The sequence below is a fragment of the Tupaia chinensis genome, unplaced genomic scaffold (genome assembly GCF_000334495.1).
Source record: "Tupaia chinensis unplaced genomic scaffold, TupChi_1.0 Scaffold144956_1, whole genome shotgun sequence".
NCBI lineage: Eukaryota > Metazoa > Chordata > Mammalia > Scandentia > Tupaiidae > Tupaia > Tupaia belangeri.
In genome coordinates, this window is record NW_006204816.1 from 1 (window position 1) to 12,434 (window position 12,434).

At 39.6% G+C, this 12,434-nt stretch overlaps 1 pseudogene; it reads left to right on the forward strand.

Moving 5' to 3' along the window:
* Window positions 1-923: 923 nt before the first annotated feature.
* Window positions 924-3,729, forward strand: LOC102474104 (olfactory receptor 7A17-like; annotated as a pseudogene).
* The last annotated feature ends 8,705 nt before the right edge of the window (window positions 3,730-12,434 follow it).

The window sequence follows — 12,434 nt, forward strand, 5'->3', positions numbered from 1 at the left end:
GTCACCAGTTTGGGGCTTGAACTGTGGTCAATCATGTGAGTTTCCAGCACTTTAACGACTATGCTACCTTCTGGTTCCTAACCTTTTTTCGTTTTTTTGGAGAGGTTCTTGCTATAGGGCACATGTGCTTACCAGAGAGAGATAGAGAGACAGAAAGCAAGAAATCATCCCCCAGGGGGCATGGCCACACCACAATTCCATTCTTTTCTCAGGGTCTGGGGCACACACGCACACGCACCCAGCATGAGTTTAAGCCACCAGTTCCAGGACTTGAACTACATGGGAGTCCAGCGACACAGCCATTACGCCAAATGCTGGTCCCCCTAACATTGTTTATTAATTTATTTTTCCATTTCATTTTATTTTATACATTCAATCACATTATTATTGGTCTTACAATGTGGATATTTCAACAGGTGAACAGTACAGTACAGTTGATAAAATACAAAATATATTCAACAGATAATACCACACCCCTCTGCTCCAAACATTTAATATGGTTTCTCTGCTATGGTTTTTTATTCAGTACTGTCAGCTGTCCTTTTTGTTTTGCTTGTCCCTCCTTTGTATCCTCCACACTCGCTTCAGCTTTTCTTTCTGTATCCTCGATCCTTTCTTCCATTACTAATGACTTTCCTTTAAAGTCATGTAATTATGCATTTATTCTTGCATTCACTTCTCCATTCACTGAGGCAATAACAACCAGGAATTACTCTATGCCGAACATCAACTGTGTTGTGAAATAAAGGAAGGGATAACACAAAGAGTAGACAAAAACAAACAAAAAAATCAAATCAATATAATACTCCATAATAGGCAACATAATGTAGACTGAATGCAATGAAGAATGTTCAGCTTTTCCTAGGGGCAGTTATTTGAGAGGAAGAAACACAAGAAAAGAGATTGTCTGAATTTTGAGGGGGATGAATCTTGTAAAAGGAGTTGGAGTTTTCAAGGTAAGTGTCCTCTAGGTAGGGACCAGCAGGTGGCATATTGGCTAAGGCACTGTACTACACTCCCACATGGTCAATTGCAGTTCTAATCCTGGATCTGGCAGCTTGTAACTCATGCCAGGCATGTGTACCCAGAATTCCAGGAGGAGAATAGAGTAGAAGGGACTGCAGTGCGGCCATCCCCTTTGGGGGGTGATATCTTACTTTCCCTCTCACTGTCTCTCTGTCTGTCTGTCTGTTTTTCTGGTGAGTGGACATGTCCTATGGTAAAAAAACTTTTAAAAAGTCCTTTAGGCAGAAGGAATTGGGGTGCAAACATGTTGAGTAATCAACAGTGAATGAAGCCAGACATGACACAATGCATTTGCTGATGCCATTCTTATAAAATACCCATTGGGAATTTGGCAAAATGCACATTCTGATTCAGTAGATGCAACCAGAGGTCCTGCATGAGTAACAAACTTTCCAGCAATGCAGATGTTTTTGGTCTATGGACCACACTCTGAGAAGCAAGGATGTAGATAATTCTCCCTTACAGACATTGCATCAGGGAGCTGGCATTGAAGGGTACATTTTGACTAAGGACCAGTTTGCTATCTTGAGTCAGGGCAGTGGCAAGCAGATAATGGATATGTTTTTAAACCTGTAAATATTTAAGGGATCCACTGACAAAAACAGGAATGCATTTGTTTTACATAAAAATATATTAGGTTGTCGAAAAAGTCATGATGTATTTCTCTTTTTTTGAGAGATTATTTCTATAGGACATGTGTACTCACCAGAGAAAACAGAGAAAGACAGAGAGACAAAAAGTGAGAAATCAACCCCCAGGGGGATGGCCACACCACAATCCTTTCTCCTCCATTCTTTTCTCAGGGTCTTGGGCCTGCACACACACGCGCGCAGTGTATATTTTAGGTCACCAGTCCGGCACTCAAACCACAGTCGACTAAATGGGAATCCAGCAATGAAACCTTTTTGATATCTGCTGGTCAGTCATGATGTATTTTTCCATGTTTTTCTATGCAAAAATGCATCATGACTTTTCTGTCAACCCAATATGTAGGACCAGCATGTGGTGTGGTGGATCGCACATGGCCTTCTATGTAGTTTGAATCCGAGACCCAGTAACTTGAAAAACAGGCATTCACACACATCTGAATGTGTGTGTGTGTGTGTGTGTGTGTGTGTGTTGAGAGAGAGATTTTTGTTATAGGGTATGTGCACTCGTCAGAGAGACAGAGTGACAGAAAGCAAGAGATCTCTGCCCAAGGGGGATGGCCATTCCAGAATCCCTTCTCCATTCTCCTGTCAGGATTTTAGGCATGCATGCACACACCCCCACTGGGAGTTTTAAGTTGCTAGATCTGGGACTTGAACCACAGTCAACTGTGTGGGAGTCAAGCAGCAGAAGCATTATGTCATCTGCTGGTTCCCTGAATGTGTTTTTCAAGTTCTGCGTAGGGCCAGTAACTTGATCCCCTCATTCAGTCATTTAAGTAACCACCATATCGCCAGCTGGTCCCCAACATTTCCTTCTTTATACTGAAGGTTTCCCTGGAACATGATCCTCCTGTCTGACCCTCTCGAGTAGCTGGGACCACAAGAGTGTACCACCATGCCCAGGTCTTCTGTACAGGGTTTGCTATCTTGGCTGTGCTGGCCCTGAGCTCGTAATCCTTCTGTCTCAGTCTTCCAATTGGGACTATAAGACCCACCATTATGCTTGGCCTTTTAGGGTGGGTGTGGAAGCAAACCTGAGCTTTCCATGTGCCCTCAGCCTGCCAAGCAGCACTGTTCAGAGCACACCATTGCAGGTAGTCCCAATAACATCTTTGTAAATGATTGCTGTTATTGCCTCTTTCCCAACAGTCACTCCAGCTCCATGGAACCAAAAAATCACACACATTTTTCAGAATTCATCCTTCTCAGACTCTCACAAGACTCAGACCTTCAGCCCATCCTCTTCGGGCTGTTCCTATTCATGTACCTGATTACTCTGACTGACAATCTACTCATTATCCTGGCCACCATCACCGACTCCCACCTGCACACACCCATGTACTTCTTCCTCTCCAACTTGTCTTTCTGTGACATCTGTTTTACCTCCACCACCGTCGCAAAGATGCTGCTGAACATTGTGTGCAGAACAAAACCATAACCTGTGAACCTTGCCCAAATACATTTTTTTTATCCTGTATGGAGAGTTAGACATTTTCCTGCTGTCTGTGATGGCCTATGACTGGTTCATGGACATCTGTCACCCCTACGCTACACGGTCATCATGAGCCCCCAGCTCTGTGGCGTGGTGCTGCTGACATTCTGGATTTTGAGTGTCCTGGACTCCCTGTTCTGGGTTTTGCTGATCTTATGGTTGTCCTTCTGCTCCAACATGGAGATTCACCACTTCTTCTGTGAAATCAACCAGATTGTCCAGCTGGCCTGTTCAGACACCCTTTTCAATGTCATCAAGACATATCTCACTACTAGGCTGATGGGTATTATTCCCTTTTCTAGGATCCTTTATTCTTACTCCTGGATTACCTCCTCCATACTGAAGATTACATCCACCAGAGGGAAATATAAGGCGTTTTCCACCTGTGGGTCTCACCTCTCCGTTGTGTTCTTGTTTTATGGCACAGGTCTTGGGGTGTACCTCAGTTCAGCTGATACCCACAATTCTGAGGCCAGCACAACTGCTTCAGTGATGTACACTGGTTATCCCAGTGCTGAACCCATAACTGGGTGTTCTTGTGTCATGATCCAGGCTGGGTGAGACTGGAGGTGGGTTGTATTATGAAGATTTTTTGGGGTGTTAGGCACTCTCTTGATCTCTGTCTGGTGGAAGAAATAGGTAAATACACTTTAAAACGTAATGGCTAGACACAGCATAGTAGAAGGGTGGGTGGTAGGGGAAAGTGGAGAGAAAATCAAGGAGAAAAATCACATTTGGACTAATATGTGGCATGTTCACATTGGGAAGATTCATTTTGTCTGCCATAAAGATGTACCATGATCAAATGAAAAAAAAGGAAAGAAAAGAAAAGAAAAATAAAAGAAAAGACAGGAAAGAATAGCGTTCTAAAATCCTGACTTTTTTCCCCCCAGGTTTTTGCTGTAGGGTGACTGTACTTGCTAGAGAGAGACAGAGAAAGGGAAAGTAATAAATGCCCCCCCCCCCTGAGGGGATGGCCATCCCACAATCCCTTCTCCTCCATTCTCCTCTTAGGACTTAGGGCACACACACATACATGCCCGGTGTGAGTTTGAAGCTGCTGGGTCCAAGACTTGAACCTCTGTCAACCACATGAAGTCCAGCAACATAATCATCACACTGTTTGCTTATCCCCCAAGCATGAATTTTAAGCTACCAGGTCCATAAACACTGTTGGTCATGTGAGGATCCATGGCCTTAACCACCATATCACCTGCTAGCCCCCAAATCCTGACATTCTTGGTATTTCAGATATCTTTCTCTTTTATCTCTCTTTATCCCTGTGGCCCTTAAGTCAACGATTCCATATACTTCATGTATTTTTTTTTCTTTTTTATTATTAACCTACAATGTGAACAAGTAGTAATTATACAGTTATGAGACATAATGCTATTTGTATTTTCTAACATTGCTTTTTTTTGGGGGGGGGATTGCTTTAAGTACATTCATTTTCTTGTTTGTGAACTTCTTTTCACATTTCAGATCTTTCTTTTCCTAAAAGTAATTTCCAAGTTTGAGCAGAAGTCACGGGGGAAGACTCACTTATTTCAAATGATAATGATGGGTGTTTCTCCAAATACTATTGCATTGATTTTTAAGAGGCTTTTCCTTTAGGGCACATGTGCTTGGCAGAGGGAGACAGAGACAGTAAGGGAGAAAGTGAGAATTCACCCTCCAGGAGGCATGGCCATGGCACAATTCCTTCTCCTCCAGTCTCTTCTCAGGATTGTGGAGATGCACACACATGCAACTGGGGTGATTTTCAAGCCACTGGGTCTGGGACTCGAACTGTGGTCAGCCATGTGGGAGTCCAGTGCCTTTACCATTATGCCACCTGCTGCCCTGATAGACTAATTCTTTGAGAATGGAAACTTGGTAAACCAAATACAAGAAGACCAGAGGGCTAGTTCTGTGGTATAGTGGTAACTTCACACTGTTAGGAAATTTACCAGAGTGGCTTCAGAGTAAAGTAACTTTACATAACACATTTTTTTAAAAAAAGACACATTTATTCAGCACCATGGTCAGACTATTACAATAGTCTTGGCAATCAACAGCATGAGTCCAAAAGAAATCTACATTAAAACCCTTTGTTGGAATGCTTTACACTTTCCACAGAACATAAACTAAAATCTCTCTCTCTTATGGTAATGTCTTTGGACTGATATGCAATGTAGTCATGATGGGAAAATTCATGCAGTATGGTGTAAAGACATTTGGAGGAGGGATATGGAGACAGCATTGTTGAGACAGGGAGGTAGTGTTGTTATGTTTTGATCAACTGGACTGGGGAGAAATGTTCACATATTGAAATGATCACCTTGCAAGCTAAATAATGTGATTGAATGTATTTTAAAAATGTAAATTAAAAAAAAGATATACAGTGATTTGATGTAAAAAAAATAGTGAAAAAATAATAAAATAAGTGTCTTCAAAGACTCCCAGAGGGGTCAGCACACATGTTCACTTATGTCCCTTAGCTCTTCAGGGAAGGAAATGCACACTAATAATGAGTTAGAGACATTGCATGCTTAATACCACCCCTAAAGAAAGGTGCCACCTTCTGAAATAAAGGAGTCAAGTGGGATAAAAGATTCATATGGTAGGACCAGCAGTTAGCATAATGGCTCTGTCTCTGGACTCCCATGTAGTCGGCCACAATTCGAGTCCCAGACCTAGTAACTTAAACTCACGCCAGGCGTGTGTGCATGCATGCCCAAGATCCTGAGAGGAGAATAGAGGAGGAAGGATTGAGGAGTGACCATCTCCGCTAGGGGGTGATTTCTCGTTTTCTGTCTCTCTCTCTCTCTCTCTGTCTTTCTGGCAAGCACACACACACTATAGCAAAAACTTCTCTAAGAAAAGAAAAAAAAAAGACTTATATGGTTTTCAAACAGGCCTCCCAGTGGTCAAAACTGGCACACGTGTATATTCTTTTATTTCTCTATATCTCCAGTGAACATGGGGAATACAGACAAAAGAATACTTTAGTAATGAGGTTCATGGGCATTCAGCCTCTGAAAGCTGCAGAAACTCTAAATGCTCCTGCTCCCCCCTCTCAAGTCTACTATACTAATCTCAAGAGAGGAGGAACCCCAGCCATGCCTTCCTGAACTCCCAAGAATGGTCCCCCCTTCCTACTCTTCCTGGAGTCAAAGCTTACAACTTTATTTTTCAGCAAGGGAAGAAACCATATCAGTTCCCCGAGAATGTCCAGGTGAGTCAAAGCATCTTCACAGATGTCAGGATTGTGGTATAGCACAAGGGACCTCTTTATTGGTAGCAATGCCAGAAGGAGTAACAGGGATAAAACATAAAGAAACATTTAATAATACAAAACTCTACTATGTTACTATCCTTGATGGAGGAGAAAAATTCTGGATGTACTAAAATATTTTTCCCTTTCCATCTGCCTCCTCTGATGTTGGCTCTCAGTCATATGTTATCCTTTTATGGACAGAATTTTCTCTTATTTCACAGATTCTCTTTTCTTATTCATTGATGCTAATAACTGTCTAACCTCATTTTGCTGTTTGCACTTTTAGTCATTCTTCAAATATTTATTCTATAATGACGGTATGGTAGGCACTAAACTAGGTTCTGGGGTTAAAGAAAAGAGTATGACATTGCACGTTCTCTTGAGAAGCTTAGTTCAAACAGAAGAAAGAGACACATAAATAAATAAAAGCAGTATCCTAGGCAAATTACAACCCTGTTGAAGTAGATGGATCCAGAAGAAGTTGAATTTTCCTAGGGAATTTCTGAAAGGCTTCACAGATAAGCTCATAATAGTATGGAATCCTGAAGCAGAAACAAAAATATTTCGGTGGACAAGGGATTAGAGGGAAACATATGGATGAGGGTTCATGAAACTATAAGGCTTTTTTCAAGAATTATTTATTTATTTTTATTTATCACCATTATCCCATTATTATTTTAAATTTGCTTCAGGGCATGTACACTCACCAGAGAGAAAGGGGAGAGAAAGAGCGGGAAGAGAAGAAAGAAAGCAAGTCACCAGGTCTGGGACTTGAACTGTGGTTGATTATGTGTGAGTCCAGTGTCTTAATGACCACACTGCTGCTGGCCCCAAAACTATAAGATGCTTTAAAGAAATTACAAATAGTTCTGTGTTCCCTAAATATTTTCCCTTCTTTTCCCGCTTGATTCCCTTCCTCTCATCCTCCCTCATTTCATACCTTCTCCAACCTTGTCTCTAGTATTTGTAGCTGTTTTCCATCTTTTTATAGCTTCCAATCTTTCCATTTCTACCGTAGAGTGTGGACATTCGGTATATACTAAGTAAGACATACAATGTCTCTCTTTCATAGTCTGGCTTGCTTCACTTGGCAGTAAACCTTCCATGTTCTTCCACTTTCTATCAAATTCCAGGGTCTTGTTTTTTATGGCTTAGTAGTATTCTATAGTGTATATGTGCCACACTTTTTCAATCCATTCACCTGTTCATGGATATTTGAGTTGGTTCTATTCCTCTTAGCAATTGTGAGAGGATTGTTTATTGATTATTATTGATGATGAATGTATAAAAATAATACATAAAAAGAAATAACAAACAGTTCTTAATATCTTACCAATAATAAAAAGTAAAACACGACCTGAGTCAGGATGACACAGCCAGATAACAGAGACTTCATATTTCAATCAGTGAATTGATAGCCTGTCTCTGAAATTACTGAAGTCAGTGCAGGGTTGATAGCAGGTGATGTCCTTAAACAGGCTCACTCTGTGGAAAGATCACCCAGGTCAATGTGAGAAGCAAGACCCAGGGTCTTGCTGCTGTCTAAATCATACAGAGATGCTGAGGATGGAAATAGAAGAATGGAAGTGGGGACAGAAGGTGGGGACTGAATACATGAAGGGTTGAAGACTGTATCTAAAAAGTTACCAATCAATGCATGTCATAGGAGGACATTTTATATTCATCATTTTATTTAATTCTTTCAATCATTGTGTAAAATTGGCAGGATTCTGATTTTATAGATAAAGAATAAGAGATATACACAAGGATGTTGCTTAGGCATGCAAGGATGTGTGATGAGATTTGTATTCAAGTTCAGAGCTCACTGTTTACATGGCATTTACATTTCATAAAGCTTTTGAAACACGTTTAGATTTATGGGTAAATTATGGAAAATCTAGTACATGGAGTTCCTATTCACCCCATACATAATTTTCCCTTTTATATTATCTCCTCTCCAAGATACCCATTACATTCGGTCATTATTTCTCCTTAGGGTTCTCCAGGCTGTGAGAGGTTATCACACATTCTTTGTTTTTAATAAACTTGAAAGTTACAAAGAGCTCTGGTCAGATATTTTCCAAAATGTTCCTTGATTGATATTTGTCTAATGTGTATCTTATGGTCAGACTGGGGTTATAAATTTTTTTGATTTTTGTTTTTATTTTTAGATATTTTTTTTTCAGAGAGAAATTTTCGCTATAGGGAGTATGTACTCACTGGAGAGACAGAGAGACAGAAAGCAAGAAGTCACCCACCAGGGGAGATGGGCACACTGCAATCGCTTCTCCTCCATTCTCCTCTTGGGATCTTCAGCACACACGCACGTGGGCCCAGCATGAGTTTTAAGCCACTAGGTCCAGGACTCAAACCATGGTTGACTACGTGAGATTTCAGCAACGTAATTATTATGCCATCTGTTGGTCTCTTGAAAGAGATTTTTGCTATGGGGCCCATGTGCTCATAAGAGAGGCAGAGAGACAGAAAGCTAGAAATCATCACCCGGGGGTATGGCCATGCTGCAATTCCTTCTCCTCTATTGTTCTTTCAGGATCTTGGGCACGCACCAATGTACCCAGCATGAGTTTCAAGCCACCAGATCTAGGACTTGAACTGAGGTCAACCATGTGGGAGTCCAGAAGCATAATCATTACACCATCTGCTTGTCTACAAATTTTTTATTCGATTTTTTAAATCACTGTACATCCTTACAGTGTACATAACTTTTTTCCTAGCATGAATATATTGTATATTTGTCTAGTCCAACACATTACCATGCGTATTACCATCAACGAATGGCTTTTCATGTTTGTGCCTGTTAAATGTTTTTGCTTCCCCTGACTCCCCCTCTTCTGTTCCCCTCCCACCCCTTCCTATACTGTTTCTGGTATCTACTCCCCCCCCACACAATCTATATCTTCTATTTTTTGGTTTCTGCTCTAGAGCACTGCTATAGATATTCACTGTATTAAGTGGGGACATACAGTACCTGTGTTTCATTGTCTGGCTTGCTTCACTTGACATTAAATCCTCATTTGATATCAAATGCCAAGGTCTCATTTTGTTGTTGTTGTTGATATGACTGAGTACTGTTCTATAGAGTATACATGCCACGTTTTTTTTTCAATCCATTCACATGCTCTTGGATATTTGGGTTGATCCATGTCTTCACAATTGTGAAGAATATTGGTTACAAGGTCTTGATAGAAACATCACAGAAGTGAAGTGTAATAGTCACTATGTTAAATCAAGAGTACATACTATCAAATGACATAATCACTTTTCACTGTAACATTGATTACCTTTCTGAGGGCCTGTTGGCTTTTTTAAATTGTAATATGGTCCCTTTTTTTCTCCATCTAAAATTTTATTCTTTATAAAGATGATATCAGATGGTGCACACACTCAAAAAATGAAGAAAAATGTTCCACTTTAGTGAGAGTGTAACATCATAAATTTGTAGATATTTTTTGCATAGGAGATTTATATATCTATTTATAATTGAACTTTAACTTTTACTTATATGTATGGACTTACAAATATTTACTTTATACTTTGAATTATAACCAAATAGCACTTTGTTTTGTTGCTCAAATTGTTCCACTTTGGACCTTAAGAGTCCTGTCAGATAATTTCTCTCTCTCTTTGGTATATCCCTATTATAATGGATCTCTTAGAACTTCCTTTCTCCCTGGTATTACAAGATGCTCCAGGCTCATCTTGTATAATTCCTAGGCTTAGAATAAGCTGCTTCACCAAAGAAGCCTAGTTCTTTCTCTTGAAAAATGGTATTAGAAACCAACCTCCATGGTCTCCATGGGCTCATTGCTACCATGTTCTTTGGCCCATCTCAGCTGACCGGCAAAGAAACGTGTGTTTACTAACCTGTGAATTTATCTGTATATATAAGCTTTAAATATGGGTCTCCAACTCTAATCTATTACCACATGGATTATGGTAGCCTTCTCTCTTTATTTATCTGTAAACTCACTCCAACGGTGAGAATTCTGGCTCCTCATGAGTCATCCATTTATTTTATTGGCCTTTTCCAGCATACATGTGGAAAAGGAGAATTGTTAACCTGTATCACAGTGGGAAATGACTTTATAAACTAAGATAGAGCCACTTTTGTATAGTTCTTTTGCCTTTTTACAGACTCCATTCATTTGCAAAATTATACATGGTAGTTATATTATGGTGGTTAAGGGTGCTGGACTCCCACATGGCTGACCGTGGTTCAAGTCCTGGACCTACCAGTTTGCTTTCTCACTTTCTCTGTCTCTCTGTCACACTCTGTCCCTCTCTGGTCAAATTAAAATAAACAAATAAATAAAGTTAAGTAAAATTATTCTTTATAAAAATGTTTACTCTTTGTACTGTGAAATACAATGGACTTGACACTACATTTACCATTTGTTCACAATTCCAATATTACACAAAATAGTTCCACAGGCCTTAAAAATAAGACATAGAATTAGGGACCAGCAGATGCCTAGTGGATACATTACTGGACCACAGCATGGCTAACTGTAATTCAAGTCTCAGTCAGACCCGGTGGCTTGAAAATCACGTGTGTGTGTGTGTGTGTGTGTGTGTACATGCGTGTGTATCCAAGATCCCAGGAGTACAATGGAGGAGAAGGGATTACCATGCAGCAATCAGAGGGGTGATTTCTCACTTTCTCTCTCACGGTCTCTTATATCTGTCTCTCTCTCTTCTGCAAGTGTACACTCCGTAATGCAAAAGCCTCTTAATAAACAGACAAACAAAAAAAAAAACAATAGTGTCACTGGAGGTTAAATAGGTGAGCCTGGATTTGTCAAAGGCTTTTGGTTTATTAACCAATGTGATTTATCTTCTTTAGTTGTGGTGGCGAATGACACTGATTTTTTGAATGTTGAACCATCCCTGCCAACTTGGAATGATTCTCTCTTGGTTTTGGTGTAAGATTTTTGTGCATATTGGTTTACATTTTCCAGTATTTTCTTGAGGATTTTTGCACCAGTTCATGAAAAACATTTATTTACAGTTTTCCTTTTTTTTGTAATTATTTCATTTAGTGTTAAAGTTAAGATAGTGATAGACTCACAGTATTAACTGGGGCTATTCTATCTGCTTCTATTTTCTAAAAATAATTGTGGAGAATTGGTCTCAATTCTTCCTTAAAGTTTAGGTAGAATTCACATGCACTTTGGTGGAGAAGAAACACATTTTAATGTGTTTGCCATATGATGTATGTACTTGCTGGGGAGAGAGAGAGAGAAAGAAAGTGATAAATCATCCCCCATGGGGGATGGCCATGCTGCAATCCCTTCTCTTTCATTCTTCTGCTGGGATTTTGGGCATGCATGCACATGTGCTTGGTGTGAACTTCAAGCTGCCACATCTGAGACTTGAACCATGGTGGTCATGTGGGAATTTGGTGCCTTAACTACCACTTTATCTGCTGACTCTACATTTTTAAAATGATTATTTTATATATGAAATAATTTCCCAATACACAGGATTTTCTTGTGGGAACAAAAACCTCCAATATTTTGTTTGAATTTTGTCATGATTATTGTGTATATTTTCAATTTTCTATTGATGTGTGTGCATGTGTGTGTGTGTGTATGTATTGCATTAAATAATTTTATTTAGGCTTCTTTTCAGAATGCATGAATAGGAAATGAGTATAATAGACCCAAGGCTACATAGAGACCAACAGTCACATAAAAATTTAAAGCTAGCTTTACTGATTTATTTTAAATAAGGCAAGTGGATGTGGGCTTAGAACTAATATTTTTTAAAAAGTCCTTGCATATTGAATATTTATAATCATATGAAGGTATTCATCCTTTAGGTCCTAAGTAGTGATTATGTCAATCTGTTCATTGTTGGTGTACAAAAATGCTATATATTTTTATATGTTTTTGAATGAATTCTTTACTTAATTTTATTATTAATTTGATTTTCTATAAGGCAAGTGCGCCCTCTAGAGAGAGACAGAGAGAGAGAGAGGGAAAGA